The sequence below is a fragment of the Canis lupus genome, chromosome 6 (genome assembly GCF_011100685.1).
Source record: "Canis lupus familiaris isolate Mischka breed German Shepherd chromosome 6, alternate assembly UU_Cfam_GSD_1.0, whole genome shotgun sequence".
In the NCBI taxonomy this organism is placed as follows: Eukaryota; Metazoa; Chordata; class Mammalia; order Carnivora; family Canidae; genus Canis; species Canis lupus.
Window position 1 is genome coordinate 29,324,759 of NC_049227.1, and position 16,787 is coordinate 29,341,545.

A 16,787-nucleotide genomic window follows, 5' to 3' on the forward strand; every position below is an offset into this window, starting at 1 on the left:
ATTGGCATAAACGGATTTGGAAATAAACACAGCTGACTTCTGGTTAGCATACAACTTCATTAGTGAGAACAGAAATGCATACCAGACTTCAGTGTCACCTCCTGTCCCAAGACAAAGAGACTGGAGAAGGTTGGTAAATCAGCAAACTGTACAAGTGCAGGATGGATAAAAGAGGTTCTACCACAAAGAATTTAAGATTTTTGTTGATGCCAAGGCATCTCAAATTACAAACTTGGGTCTTTTTAAGTTTTCTGGAGTTCGTTAACACAAATTACTACTTAGGTATTATTATCATCTGATTTTATGCAAAATATATTAATATTGTACTCAGAGTACATGACAAAAGTTAACAGAGTAATGTAACAGCATCCTAGCAGCTATGCAACTATAAATAAGTCTCTAACACCATTATTAAATATGAAATCTATTCTCATTGTACCAGTCCTTCAAAATATGTGTGAATTCTTCTGCATTAAACACACTCTGGCATATCATGAAAACAGCGATTTCAAGCATCTGTGAAAATTGAATTAGTTTTACAACAGTTGCGGATAAGGAGTTTGTTAACTGAGATACAATTCACATGCCATTAAAGTCACCATTTTAAAGAGTAGAATTCAATGATTTTTAGTATATTCAGAAGGCATGCAACCATCACTAATTCCAGAACATTTTCACCACAGTTAAATCCCATGTGCATTAGCAATCACTTCGTCTCCTCTCCCTGCAGCTCCTGGCAACCACTCATCTATTTTCTGTCTCTATGGATTTGCCTATTCTAGACATTTCATATAAATAGAATATGAGGCTTGTGTGTAGCTCCTCTCACTTAACATGTTTTCAAGATTCACCCACGTTGTACCAGGTGTCAGTATTCCATTCCTTTTTATAGATAAATAATATTCCATTATATGGGTTTACCACATTTTGTTCATCCATTCATCAGTGATGGACTTTGGAATGTTTCTACTTTTTGGCTGTGATGACTAATATTGCTGTGAACTTCAGGTTCAAGTTTTGTGTGCACGTTTTCAGTTTTCCTGGATATATACATAGGAGTGGAATTACCATATAGTAACTGTATGCTTAACTATTAGAAGAACTGTACACAATTGTCCTCAGGGAAGCACAGCATGCATCATTTTACATCCCCCTTCCCAGCAAAAATAAGTCATGGGGACTTATTTTTCCAAATCCTGTTTGTTCTTGGGGGGGAAGGGGGTTAATCCTAGCTATTCTTGTGGATATGGAGTAGTATCTCATTGTCGTTTTGATTTGCATTTCCCTCATGATGTTGAACATCTTTTCATGTGTTTATTGGCCATTTATGTATCTTCTTTGGAGAAATGCCCATGTAAAAGTTGGGTCATTTGTTTTTTTGTTGTTGTTGTTGAATTGGGATAGTTCTTTCACTATGTGTGTTTGTGAGGAGGCCTGATACAGTGCTGGTGAGAATGTAAAATGATATAACTACTAATTTGGAAAGTAGTTTGGTATTTTCTTAAAGTATTAAGTATAATTTTACCATATGATCCAGCAATTCTACTCCTAGGTGTCTATCCAAAAGAAATGAAAATACATAACTGCACGAAGACTTGGAAGCAAATGTTCATAGCAGCATTACTCCTAATAGCCCCCAACTGTAAACAATGTAAATGACCATCAACTAGTGAATGAATTAGCAGAGTGGTATGTCCTAATGGAATACTATTCAGCAAGAAAAAGGAAAGAAATACTGACACAATATGGACGAAATTAAAAAACATTATACACAGTGAAAGAAGCCAGAAATCAGAGGCCACCTATTCTATGATTCCATTTACATGAGATTTCTAGAAAAAGGCAAAGCAAATAGCCTTTGTGGCAGAAAATAGTGTTTTTTTGAGGCTTGGGTGGGAACAGAGATTACATGCACATGAGATGGGCACAAGGTTTCTTCTTGGAATGATGAAAATGTTCTAACAACAGACTGTAATGATGACTGCCTAACTCTGTAAATTTACTAAAAATCACTGAACTTTACATGTGAAACTTAAGGTATGTAAATGGCACCTCAATAAGGCCGCTTTTAAAAAATATGATCTGTATGTAAACGTGTATAGCAGTGTTACTCATAATTGCCCAAAGCTGCAAACAATTCACAAGTGCTTCAATCTGAATGGAATAAAAAACTGGGGTGCATCCATACCATGGAATGCCCCTAAGCAGTAACAGGGCGGAGCTACTGACACCTGTAATAATACAGCTGAGTCTCAAATGCAGTCAACTATGTGAAAGGAAGCCGTCCTTAAAGGGCTTCAAGAACTGGAAAGCCAGTTTTGTGGGAAAGCCTAAGCTATATGTACAGAGAATATCAGTGGCTGCTAGGAGTGGGCTGATAACAAAAGGGAAGTCAAAGGGAAATTTTGGGGTGATAGAACTGTTCTACATCTTGATTGTGGTTGTGGTTGCATGACTCTGTTTTTTTCAAAAATCAGAAATGTATGTCAAAAGCAGTGGCTATTACCACATGTATATAAAAAATAAAATTAAAACAATGATATGATTATTATTTCACAGAATGCTTCTTAACAGCAAACAACTAGAAACAACTCCAGTTATGATTCCAGGAGATGGGTTAAATACAGTATTGTACATCCATACAATACATAATACACAGTCATAAAAAAGAAAGGGGAAGATCTTCAGGGGAAACTAATAGGGAAAGATATCTGATTTGCTAAGTGAGACAGTAAATTAGAAAAAGAAGAAAATAAATATATTCATTTTCACTAAAATGAAACCCTGGATACAGATACAAGAAAGCAATAGAGCAGTTCTCAACTGTGTGAATGAGTGCAGTGATGCAATGGGGTGGCTGCCAAAGGTGACAGATTTTGTACTGTTTTGCCATCATCTTTGAACATGTGCATGCATTACTTATGTTTTAAAAGGAAACACATCAAAACAAAAAGATCTTTTTGAATAGTCCCATCCTCCAACATACATATATACTCTCAGCTTTGTGTCATCTGCAATTTACCATTTGTATCCTCATCTTAGTCAATGATTAAAATACTGAACCGAACAGAGCTAAGACAATCCTTACAACAAACTAATAAAAATCTCTCTTAAATTGACATTAATCCATTCCTCCATGCTATTTCAACTGCACAAGTTACAAGAAGCACGACTATGGTGGTGGGCAAGTTACTTTACCTCCCTGAGCCTCTTTGCAAAATGGGTGTAAATAATATCTCCCTTGCAGGGTGCAAATTAAAGGAGACAATGTATGTCAAGTGCTTGGAGTCATGCTTGGCACTCAGAAGGCATTCAGTAATCGCTCACTGGCTTCATCTTTAGCTATAGTTATATATCCTGGCTGTATATTCACCTGTCATAGTATTCAGCCAGTATCTCATGAGACCTTGCCACATAAGACCTGTGGTAGTGAAGCTTTCTTCTGTGTGTACTGGGCCACTTGGGTGCAAATTCCAGCTCTGAAAATGTCTAGTTGGTGGGCAAGAACTTTCAAAGCCACAAGATCTTTGGTTAAAAATAGACGTGACAAAGGTACTTAGTTTACAGGATTAAAGGGAGAATGGAAGATATAAGATGAGAGGTCAGAGCAGAGCTGTGAGCACACAGTATATAGTCAATAAATGTTAGCAATCAGTGTTATTATTTTGTCTACCACATGCCTCGTTCTCTATTATATGAAATGACAAAAAGAGTAGCAAACTTATTATCTAAATTTTGTAAAAACCTCACACTAGACTTCATTTCCAGCTTGTCTTGACTTTCTAATTATACTTCAAACTTCAAAAAAAAAAAAGTTTATTCCTACCAACTGTTCAGACACACAGTAATATTCTAATGAATAAATGATAATGGGTTTTAAAATCTCCCTAACAAAAGCATAATACAAGCTAGTTCTCAAAGTAACAGAAGTTGAAATCAATATTTATATGTTGTGCTGTTTTCTCCAACATTTGGGATTTAACAGGTTTTGGATTTCTAGATAGCTGGCAATATACATGACTATATGTATAAACTAAAGTTTTCTGGAAGAAAAAAAATGAACTCATTTTTAAAGAAAAGGTATTGTTCTGGGGCGCCTGGGTGGCACAGTTGGTTAAGCGTCTGACTCTTGATTTCGGCTCAGGTCATGGTCTCTGGGTTGTGAGATCAGGCTCACACTAGCAGTGGAGTCTCCCTCCCTCTCTGCCCCTTCCCCATCCCCCACCCCACTCTAAAAATAAATAAAAGAAAGGAAAAAAGAAAAGGTATTGTTCTTATAGTCACTTCTGAAATCTAGGTACACAAATTAATCTCAATGGATTACAAGAATCCCAAAGTTGTTTGTTTTTTTAAGTACAATCAGTTAAAGCTCTCCATGTACTTTTTTATTCCTTATAATATTGTTACCTTTTTCTTAAAGTAGCCAGAGAAGTCCAGTATTTTGAATTTAGTCCTTGAAAGTAATTATTTAGGGTTACAATATTTGTACTGGAAATGACTAACTCCTGAAGGGAAGGCAGCTCAGGTTGCTGTGTTCCACAAGCCCTTTGTTTTTCAAGCAACATTACTTTAATTATTTCCTATAAATACCTCATTGTCCTTAAGAAAAATATTTTTCAGATAAAGATTAAAAAAATCTTTAATCATCACTTGGAACATGGACCTTGGAACATCACTTGGAAATGACCTCAGCATATTATAAACCTTCTAAAACAGATTTAGTGCATAAAGCCCATTTGTCAAATAAAAGCAACTATTACATGGAATTTCATTAAACAAGTTATTTTTAAAAGACTTAAGAGTTCTTATCAGATAAGTGGCAACAGAATATTTTTAGAAAATTCTGGGAGATATGGTAAAAACAAAACAAAAAACAAACAAAAAAACAAAACAAAACACCAACTCTGTCAACTAGACAGAACTGAGTTGTCAGCCAGAGAGGGCTCCTGCTTATTACCCTCACCCATCTCCAGTGCCACCTTCAACTCTTCTGACGTCTCCACTCCAAAAAGAAATCTTTGGCTGGCATGACCACTCCCTGCCAGGCCAAGATTTCCTTTAAACCATGCATAAGACTTATGATTTCCTTTTGGATCTAAGAAAGAAATGGGGCCCCAAGCATTTATTCCCAAAGGAATTCTGACCAGGAAGCCAATGATAGCCTTTCTGGAGGAGCTGGGCAGAGGGTGTGCCTGGTGCTGCCATTACATCGTTGCCAAGATAGCTCAAGAAAGGACCAGGCAACTAGTCCCTCTGATCTGAGATAGACAGCAGTGGCCAGACAGTCATGTTAATGTAACATTCCAGTCTCTATCTTCTTAGCACATTGCACTACTACAAGCCATAACCCTTAATATGGTCTTTGAGGCTGCAGTCAGATGGTTGGGGTGGGAGGGGAGGGGAGTCTTTACTTGAAGTGCTCAGACAATTCCAACAGGTACTAGAGTATGAAACAAAAGACAGATTTCACAGCTCTGAATAACCCAACCCCATGTACAACAGCCAAATATGCAATGAACGTACAGGAAAAAATACAATGGGAAAAAGTGTGGTAGTTAAATATTTATAGAGAAAAATTGAGAACCACCTATTGCCCATCAGTAGGTTAAATAAATATTGGTATATTCACTTCATTGAAATTATGCTGTAATTGAAAAAACAAACAGACCTCTGTGAACTGAAAGGGGAAATATCCACAATATACATTATGTGGGAAAACTTGGCTACTGAACAGAAAGGATCATGTATACATACAATACATACAGAGATGGAGTTGAGAGAAGGGGCAGGTCAGGAAAGCAGCTGGTGGGCAAGAACAGGCAGGGAGACTATGTGCAAGGCAGGCTGTAGAAGGAGGAAGACGGTGAGCTGAACAGAGAGGGAGCAGGAGGCAAAGAGCAGAAACAGGCGGGAAGACAGACCAACAGACACCCAGAGACACTTAACACTGGCTAGTGCTCTATCTCAGACAGGAGCTGCTAGCCACATGTGTCTGTTTAGATTTAAATTAATCTAAATCAAATTTTAAAAATTCGGTTCTGCAATTCCACTAGTCACATTTTGAGTGCTCCATGGCCACATGGAGCTAACAGCTACTGCTCCGACAGTACAGGCTGGAACCACTGCACACAGGACTGCTGGGTAGTGCTGTTCTATACCCCATGGTATCATGCAAACTTTTTACAACATGCTTGTTGTACTTGTATAGTCTGCAAAGAGAATAAAGACATTTCCAATGTGAAAAACAAAAATATACAGGTTTTCTGGTCCTCCTGCCCCATTCTGCATCTCTTTTAAAAGTTCTTTCTCAAGTAGCACAGAAGCACCGCAGCAGGTTCACACAGGCTTAATGATCTATATACTCCCAATTTTCTCAGTGATTTGGTTCTTGCTAAGTCAGTTACCTACTTAACAAGAGTTCAAATACCAGCAAAATAAGGAAGACAACGACATATATTTGGAGCATTGTGACATCGCTCTTGTTCTCGAAAATCTAAAGAAAAGGTCATGTTACTCATTCTTAGTGAAGTGAGCACAGTTGACAGCAACTTCTTGCAGATTAGACAAACATTTTAAATGGAAGCTTTTCTTCAAAAGAATAATAGCATTTAAAAATAGCATTCATTTTTTCTGATTCAATTCAGTACAAAGTAGAAAAGAAAAAAAGTAAGCCTGAAGTTAAAAAAAAAGGGGGGGGGGGCATATTAACTGTAAAATAAATGGCAATGCTAAGAACCAGTTTTCAAATGAAAGCTACAACACCAAAGCAACGCACGTTCATAATAATCAGTTTCTAAAGGCCTTCTCGTGTAAGAGAAGTGTGAAGCATCTGGTGAGGTTTTAGGAGAGAGACACTTTCAAGAAAAGCTAATAGGAAGGTCTCCAGAAAATAACACAAGGGATTTATGGGGAAGGTACAAATGATAATATTTTGAGACCCTTAGTTGCCTCTGAAAAAAAAAAAAAACACTGCTGCACAAAGGTCACAGTCTCAGTCTCTATTGCTCCCCAGCAGCATCCAGTGACCCACTGGGTCCTGTGGTTAGATCTAATCTGTGCCCTCAAAGTTCTCTTCAAAACCCTGTAAAGCATCACATCCACCTACTTTCCAACTCAACCACCCGCTACTCTATTGCCAGACCCTAAGTTCCAATCACAACCATCTGTTCAAAGTTCCTATCATGGAGCTTTGCATATATATAAACTTCCAGTAATTAAGACAGTATAAAAGTGACACAAGAATGCATGATAGACCAATAGAGCAGGACTCTTGCATATTGAGCAATCTGAATAGTAGACAAAGTAGCATTACAAATCAGTGGGGGGAAAAAGATGGACTACGTAATTGGAGATGCTGGCTCATGCCACTAGTTTATTCACATGGAAAATTATTCCCTATCTCATACCACACACACAAATAAATTCCATGTGGATTAGACTCATGCTAAAGAGCAGAACAAACTTTTAGAAGAAAATATGGTAAGATCTCTTTAATGACCCCAAAGTACTCAAAGTACGGCAGGATTTATTAAACATGATGCAAAAAGCACCAACCATAAATGAACCGACTAATAAATATGACTTGATTAAAATGTAAACTTGCACACAACAAAGCACACCATAAAAGATAAGCCACTGGGAGAACATATTTGAAATGTAAAATATCAACAAAAGATAAGTAGCCAGAATATATAAAGAACTAAAGATATAGAAGGGGGGGGGGAAGCAAACCAACAGAAAAAGATACAAAAGAGAAACAAGTCACAAAAGAGGAAAGTGAAACTGCTAAATAAACATAAAGAAATGATCCTCAAACACACCAGAAATCAAGAAAATGCACTACTTCAAATTAGCAAAAAAACAGAAAACCTGATAATACCAAGGCCCAGCAAAGATATGGAACAAGAGGAACTCCCAGTCACTGCTACTAGGAGCTGCACTCTGTACAACTGTTGTGGAGAATGATCTGGTAACATTTACTGAAGTCAAGGATGCACATACCCTATGTACCAGCAACTCTATCTCTAGATACATTCTAAAGAAGCTGTTAAATATGCATAAGAAAATATGTACCACATGTTCTTAGCAAAGCATGGAAATAACCAAAACTCCCACTGACAGCCAATGAACAAACTTATAATCCTAGTATGCCACTAACAAAAACGATAATAGTAATGAATAATAGGAATTATTGCTACACACATCTATATGGATATATCTCATAATGTTAAATAAGTTGCAGAAAATACACAGAATATACCATAGGTACAAACTTCAAGATCCACAAACCAAATACACTGTTTATAAATATATATGCATGTAACATAAGTAGAAAGCCATGTAAGAGAATAACACTCACTTCAGGATGATGGTTCTTCCGCAAAAGGAAGATGGGTAAATAGCATCTGGCAGGAGTACACAGGGGGCATCAACTCTACATGCTATGTTTGGTTTATTTATTTTGTTTAAGATTTTATTTATTTGAGAGAGGGAGGGAGAGGGAGGGAGGGAAAGGGGGGGGGGAGAAAAAAAAAAGCCAGAAGGTGGGGTAGAGAGCAAGAGAGAGGCAGACTCCCCACTGAGCAGGGGCCTGTCCCAAAGCTCGATCCCAGGAGCCTGGGATAATGACCTGAACTGAAGGCACCCGCTTAACCAACTGACCCACCCAGGGGCCCCTGTTTGTTTGGTTTTTAAGAGATTTTTTTGTTATTGATTGATTGATTTATGATAGACACACGGGGGGGGGGGGGCAGAGACACAGGAGGAGGGAGAAGCAGGCTCCATGCAGGGAGCCCGATGCGGCACTCGATCCCGGGACTCCAGGATCGCGCCCTGGGCCAAAGGCAGGCGCCAAACCACTGAGCCACCCAGGGATCCCCGGCTTTTAAAAGATTTTATTTATTTATTTGAGAGTGAGAGCATGAGTGGAGGGAGGAGCAGAGGAAAGGGAGAACCAGACTCCCCGCTCAGCAGGGAGCCTGATGTGGGTCTTAATCCCAGGACCCTGGGACCATGACTTGAGCAGAAGGCAGATGCTCAACTGACTGAGCCACCCAGGTGCACCACAATGTTTTCTGTTATATCATTTTAGGCTTTTAATGTAAAGCAAAGATAACCAAATGTTAAGATTACCAACATCTGACTAGGCTATGCAGAGATTATGTTATTCTCCATATTTTTCTACATCCGTATGATATTTCAAAGCATAAAGTAACTGATATTTTAAAGAAAGAGAAAAAGAAAGGCTGACACCTACTAAAGTGACTGTCTCCTAACATCATGCCTGTGGCTATAAGCAGCTTTTCTTTTCTTTTCTTTTTTTTTTTTTACAGGCAGCTTTTCTGTTTCCTTTTTCGTCTTCTGTATTTTCTACTTCTTTTCTTTCCAGAAAGTCAACCCGGATACTTCTAGTACAATTTCTCTGCCCATCTTACTCCCAAAACCAACCCTGTACTTTCTTGCTCCTTTGGTTCTTGGAGAGCCTACTATATGCATACTCACATTTGTGTAGTTATCTATCAAATGCCTACAAGGTACCAGTTCCTATGCCAGGAGCTGGAGAAATATACATTATCCTTTTTGTCATAGGCCTGGTCTCAAGGAACAGAAACATTAAATATGCATGGCAAAAACTATGCAATTAAAATTGTGAGGACTACTACTGAAGGAAAAAAAAAAACAAAACAGGTGCTATGGGACCATATGAGAGAAAGAACCATTATAGCCTAGACTGGATAGGAGGAATAAAAATATGCTAGGAAGAGAAGGGTGGAAGGGCCTTCTGGACAGAGAGACAATCCAATCCAGTGTCTTTTTCACTAGACTAGAGCAACTCAAGGAGTGGGGATTGTTTCTGACTCCTATCTGTGCCTGTTATTTCCTTGGTGCTTTAACAAACGCTTCCTGGATGATTCTAAGGCAGCCTATGAGCTATCAGGAGATTCTGTGCCTACAGCTCTAAGGTAGGAAAGTAGTCTCTGGGGAATGGCCCAATAAGTAAAAGTAGTCAAACAGGCAGAATGGAGTCTGAGCCCACTGTGTTTAGTAAATTTAATCCCTCAGAAAGCACTTGCTAACTGTTCACTTCATGAGAGGTGAGCCTGACTTCTTCATCCATCTATCCACCTGTTTATCCATCTCTTCTTTGTACAGTACCTTCATCCCCACCTTATCTTATCAATTTAATTCAGTACTTTTAGGGATCCCTGGGTGGCGCAGCGGTTTGGCGCCTGCCTTTGGCCCAGGGCGTGATCCTGGAGACCCGGGATCGAATCCCACATCGGGCTCCCGGTGCATGGAGCCTGCTTCTCCCTCTGCCTGTGTCTCTGCGCCTCTCTCTCTCTCTGTGACTATCATAAATAAATAAAAATTAAAAAAAAAAATTCAGTACTTTTAAGAGGATCTATGTGTGCCAAGCTAGGGATATGAAGACCCACAGAAGCATAGCCTCTGCCACAAAGAGCTTTCCTTCCAATCCACAACTGAGGATGATTGTGTCCCCCAGGAAACATTTGAAAATGCCTGAAAACATTGTTAGTTGTCACAATGCAGCAGAGGGCATGGGGTATGCTACTGGCATCTAGTGGGTAGAGTCCAGGGATGCTGCTAAACATCCTATAATGATGCTTACAATGACAGTCCCCCATGACAAATAATTATCTGGCCCCAAATGTTAATGCCAAGGCAGAAAAACCTGGTATAGATTATTTAGAATCATGTCTAGAGGACAAATGGCAGAGATCAAAAGCCAGAGGCCAAGGCAGGTCAGATGTCAAAGGGCTAGAAGGGTATTACACCAGGTCATGAGATTATAGCATATAAACAGTGTCAACAGTGTTGAGGTTGAGGAACCAGCTCTAGAGAGTTAGCAGTGTAATTATACTCCAATGTAAAAGAAGTATAAAATGTCATCCAAATACAAAGATGCAGCATCTTACCTAGAACCAGCAGTGAAAAGGTTTCCTTGGAAGGGACACCTAATTAAAAACCTAAAAATCAGATGAGTTAGAGAGGGATGTAAGGATGAAGGTGGGGTAAAGGGGCTATCCCAGACAGAAGGTACAGCCAAATGGGAAGGTGGGACTATGGAACAGAATATACAGGTTTGTACAATAGAAAGTGGGAGCAGCTGCTGAAGGGCTAGAGAGGCAGACGGGCCCAGACCATAAAGGGTGTGTGGGATGGGCTAAGAAACGCGGACAGGATCCCTGGGTGGCTCAATGGTTTAGCGCCTGCCTTCGGCCCAGGGCATGATCCTGGAGTCCTAGGATCAAGTCCCACATCAGGCTCCCCGCATGGAGCCAGCTTCTCCCTCTGCCTATGTCTCTGCCTCTCTCTCTCTCTCCTTCTCTCTCTCCCATGAATGAATAAATAAAATCTTTAAAAAAAAAAAAAAGAAAGAAATGTGGACCTTACCTGTGGGGCAGTAAGAAGCCACCGAAAGGACTGACACAGAGGAGTGATATAAATAAAGCTTGAAACTGAGATGAAACTGATCATCTCCCATGATCCAGATGACAAGAGTCCTAGCTTGACCTAAGGCTAGTTCTGAGGATGGAGGGGAAGCATTCAAGAGATGCTTGGGTATTAAGTACCACACCAAGATGGTATCTATGCCAGTTCTCTGCCTACTATTCCAAAGCCTCCCAAACTCCAAAACCTAAAAGTTTTTTAATAATTCATCTGTGGCCTAACCTAACCAGAACCATGTGGCAGTGAAACCAGAACCTAAACTTACTTGAGGCTATTAATAGCACACTAATCTATTTAATGTGAATATTTCAGGCAGAAGTACTAATGTTTGATTATGGGGTAATGCCATTAACTTTTTAAAATTCAAAAAGTCCAGAATGCCTGGGGGACTCAGTTGGTTAGGCATCCAACTCTTGATTTTGGCCCAGGTCATGATCTCAGGGTTGTGAGTTTGAGCCTTGTGTTAGGCTCCACACCCAATGCCTGAGATTCCCTCTCGCTCCCTCTGCCTTCTCCAAAACACTTTTCTTAAAAAACAAAAACAAAAACAAACAACAAAAAACCCTACCCTGCAAAACAAAACAAAACAAAAACAAAACTTCTCTAAAATTCAAAAAAGCCTGTATTCCAAAATGCAGCTGACTTCAAGGGTTTACAATAAGGGGCCATGGACTAACACAAGGTGCTAAATTAACTGTTATCAAATTCCAGTGAACTGGCAAAGTAGGTTACTGGATGATTATTTGTTCAGAATATTCTTCTAAGTCACTATCCTACTAACAACAGGATGAAACTTCCAGATAGCACATATATATATACCATGTGATTCATTTTATGTAACTTTGCCTTAAAAACCTAGAAATTTGGGATGCCTAGGTGGCTTAGTTAAGCAGCTGCCTTCGGCTCAGGTCATGATCAGGGTCCTGGAATCAGCCTCTTGTTGCTGAGCAGGGATCCTACTTCTCCCTCTCCCTTTGCCCCTTCCCCCTGCTTGTGTGCAGATGAGTGAGCTCTCTCAAATAAAAAAATAAAATCCTTAAAAAAAAACAACAACTAGAAAATTGGCATGTGACCCTAGCAGACACAGCAGCAGGATTTGGGGAAAGAACTAAAATTACTTCACCAAAATTTATCTACTTACTTCATAATTCTCCTCCTCCCAGGATAGCCATGCAGAAGAAAGAGTAGGTACAATCAGTAACAAGAACCAGATCTTCATATTAGTAGAATAATTCCAAGTAAAGCCAGTTAGTAGTTGAAAGAGTCTGAGGTCACCCTCCCAATCACCGTTAGCATAGCCATAAACACATCAGTGACCTGATGCTTTCTTGGCAGAGGAGACCTGTGCCAAGGGGCCACTGAGCACAGCTGCAGAAGCAAGGATGAAGGGCCTGGGTCCTACTCTCATTCATTCCTTTACTCCTCATAATGTAGCTGTGAAGAGGTTTCTGTGTCCCAGGCACTGTTTTTTCTAGGTGCTGAGTATATAACAGAGACAGACATGGTCCCTCAGAGCTGTGGGGTTCTATGAGGGCACAATGACATGAAACAAGGTGTAAGAAGGGAGGAAGGGAATGCATAATGATGACAGTATGCATCAGAAGGATGGAATGAAGCAGGAAGGGAAGAATCTAGAAAAATCTGAGAAAGGGACACTGAAACTGAGACCTACAGGATGAGAAATTATTATTATTATTATTTTTTTTTAGGATGAGAAATTCTGATAGGAAGGTACTAGAAAAAGGAAGAAATGGAACTGAAGTGAACCAGACCCCAGGAAAAAATAATGTTTGCGAGCTAAAGGTGAGAGGTGGAAGTCCGTGAAGCTGAGAGACAGCAGAAACATGGTGGAATGCAGCCTCAAGTGTAGGCTGGAGAGGATTATCATCCGTCCATTCATCCTACTGGCAATGGGACTACACTTTCTGATGTTCTAGAAGGCACTTCCTACCTAAAAAAAAATAATTGTGGGAAGTGCATTTAAAATACTTAAACATTTTAAGCTTCTTCGGCCTAGGGGAAAACAATCCCTCTAATGTAATAAAGTACACCTAAAATGCACTTCAAATGGACAAAATAAATAGTTGTGTAGTGAAACATTTAGAACACTTACAATGAGTCTGAATAATAAATTAGGTCATCAGCAGCATGCTGCCAACTTTGTAAAGCACTATGGTCTGGCAGGGGACTTTAGAATAATAAATTTACCAGAAACATAATTAAGATATTCAGATGTCAATTGAGAAGACTTTGGCACATTAAAGTTTCCAACCACAAATATACCAGTGTAAATCCTACTCCATATTTTGAACCTATGACAGTTTGAAAAGCAAATGCTAGTATTCGACCCCGATGAGCCTAAAGAACTAGCCATTCAGAGCCACTACTTATTTCTATTGACAGACTCTTGTTATCCCATGCCAGAGTGACAGACTTTTAAAAACCAGTGTTAGCCATTTTAGTGCTGTCTGTGTAATGCTTGTTATCCTACAATAATTCAAGAGACCTACTAAACTAGAAGAGCTCATATTTCACTTAATGCGCCCTGGAGAATTTGGGGGGAAATGAGGACTGATGTAAGGGAGGCAACACCTCACAACTGTTACTTAGTCTCTTTGTGGATATGATTTCCCCCTCAAACCGTCTCCTCCTCATTTTTTGTTAGAACCATGTACTGACCACACAGCCTCTCCCAATTCCTCAGAGACTGGGCCTGATGTGCGGTTTTTCCGTGTAATCCCCTGCCATCATAATAGAGGAGCTGGACCTCCCTCTAATTATCCGGGGACCCAGAAATTCAGCTTCTTCCACAACGGCACCTCTCCCATCCTCTCCAGCCCCCACAGAACAATCCCATGCCAGGCCTACCCTAGAATTCTGTGACTACATCGTTGCCTCCTCCTTTCTGCCTCCTGTACCTGCTCGTTCAGGCTACTTTCCCTCCCTCCCACCCTCCCTTCATCCATCAATTCAATACTCAACTAATATTCACTATATACCTGCCTTTTGCCCAGCTCTATTCTAGGTATGGGGGGGGTGGTATTAACAAATTACCACATAATAACTCAGACAGTAGAGTCTGTCCTTATGGAGTTTACAAATAAGTAAAATACATTGTCACATAGTGGTGAGAGCTACAGAGACAAACAGAAAGGCAGGGAATGGGGATGCTAGTGCTGGACAAGAGAAGCATCTTTTCAAATAGGATGGCCAGAAAAGCCCTGAGGGGAGATACCTGAGAAACCCCAACCCTGAAGGAGGTAGGGGATCAAGCTATAAAGAGGACCTGGAGTACGATGGGGATAGAAAAATCAGACTTCTACTATCGATTGATCCCTTTGGTCGCTGCATCAAAACAGACTGGAGCAACAGCAGAACGAGGAATACCTGGCGCTCTCTCACCCTCCCTCCCCTGCAACCCATCCAGTGGTAGTTTCCCTCCCACAGCCCTCATGCTACTGGACTCAGACGTGGGGTCAGTATCACCCTGCTCATCATCACTCTTGCTTCCAGGCATTCCCTCCCCCACTTCCCTGGAGGCCCCTGGCTTTGAATGTCATATCATCAGACTATGCTCACTACCAGGCTGTTATCCAACACCCCGCACCCCCATGACCATCTGCCAAACCAAGAATACTCCTCTGTCATCACAATTTCATTTACCTACCCTCTGACCACCACTTCCTGGATTTCCAGCTCCCTCTCTTCCCAAGTCTGGATCCAACAATCCATTCACCTTCTTGGGGTCTTCGCACCACTGATCCTACCACCTTTTCACTGTCCCTCGTTCCTTGATATGGCCTCTTCCCTCTTCTACTTAGTGATCAGTCCCTTAAACTCCATTGCTGTCTTTGTGCCTGCTTAGCAGACCACGGACACTGATTAAATCCCACTCCACCCCTACTCCACACCTGCCCCTGTACAAGGAAGAGCTGATGGGGCGGAAGGAAGTCCAAAGTCAGCAGAGGAATGCTCCTGAGTGGGTGAGAGGGGATGGTATCCAGGACAGAAGGGATGCCCCCAAAGGGCCCTGCAGTAGGGGAGGGAGAGCTGAGGGGAAAGCACATGTGCAGTTAGGTCACAAGCAGCTCGAGGACGTCCTCTTCTGGTTGCTTCTATGTTCTGAGTGATGGGCAGTGAGGCCATGGAGGAGTGTGAGGTGAGGAAAGTGGTTAGAGGCCTGAGGAAAGGAGGGGTAGGGGTGAGTGTAAGCAGCACCACCCTTTTCTCCCTCTTCCAGGGTACCCAGCCCCTGCCCCCACCAACCTTTCTAACCAGCCCGGAACCTGGCAAGGGTGGCAGAGGGGACAGGCCACTGAACCAGTCCCCGTGTCTAACTCTGGTTTCCTTCCTCCAAATCCCTAAAGCCAAGCACCGCTGGGCAAATCCAGTTGTCACCAACTGGATTCTCAGTAAATCCTTTCCTCGCCTCTGGTTAATGCCCATTCCAACGCCCATAGCAAGTGAGGATTTCCTACTTTCCTCAGGTCCCTAGCACTACCCCCAGAGCAGAAGAACTTGGCTTCTGTTTTTTTGAGGGAAAAGGCCACTTGATATGTGTGAACTTTAAAACTTCCGTCTCTAGGACTCAAAACCCCCACATGTTTAACATCCAGAGTCCTACCCTCCTGGTTCACAATGTTCTTTCTTTTGTTGTATGGCTAACCTCACCTCTCCCTCTACCTCTTCCACCTCCAGTCTACAAGGCTTTATTTAGTTATCCTACCCTCTTGTATCCTGAATTTGCTAAATTTATAGGTTATGAAGAGAAAAGGCACTCCAGATGAAAGAAACAAAATGAACAAATTGCATAAGGATGAAAGAATATGGAATGCTTATGAAAACAGTGATAACAGTCTTATCACATAGCAGGGTGTGTTGGAGAGTGACAGAAAATAGTTAGATGGGTAGGGACAAGGTTACGGAGTATCTTAAAAGCCACACAGTGTAGGGTGATGATTTCTGAACAAAGAAATACTCCCAGTGGAAATGGCATTTAAGGGAAATGAGACTCAGAGCACAGGATGGGATGGATTGGGATGGGATGGGATGGGATGGAATAGGAAAGGAAGGATTTACAATGAAAACAGGAACCGGATGAGGGGTTGGAGGCAGGGAAGGTGGAAGGCAAGAGGGTGAGGCGATCGTCCTGACATATATAATCAGAGCCTAGTCAGATGTGGAGGTAGGAAGGAGGAAGAAAGGACAAAAGACATTTCCCAGAAAGAAATGGACAGCACCTAGTGGCTGACAGCACACTGGGTGAATTCCAGCCCGAGCTCCAGGAAAGAGGGGCTAAGTGCTCCAAGGTGGCA

General features: G+C 41.0%; 1 protein-coding gene across 10 annotated transcripts in view; it reads right to left on the bottom strand.

The window, feature by feature from the left end:
• MRTFB (myocardin related transcription factor B) overlaps positions 1-16,787 on the bottom strand; it is a 210,922-nt gene that overhangs the window by 150,586 nt on the left and 43,549 nt on the right. The window contains exon 1 of one of the 10 annotated variants that reach the window (XM_038540307.1): positions 12,614-12,919. The exons of the other annotated variants lie outside the window; for them this stretch is intronic. The gene's annotated coding sequence lies outside the window, so the exon portion shown is untranslated. Of the gene's footprint in view, positions 1-12,613; positions 12,920-16,787 lie in introns of those variants that run through there. 10 annotated transcript variants of the gene reach the window in all.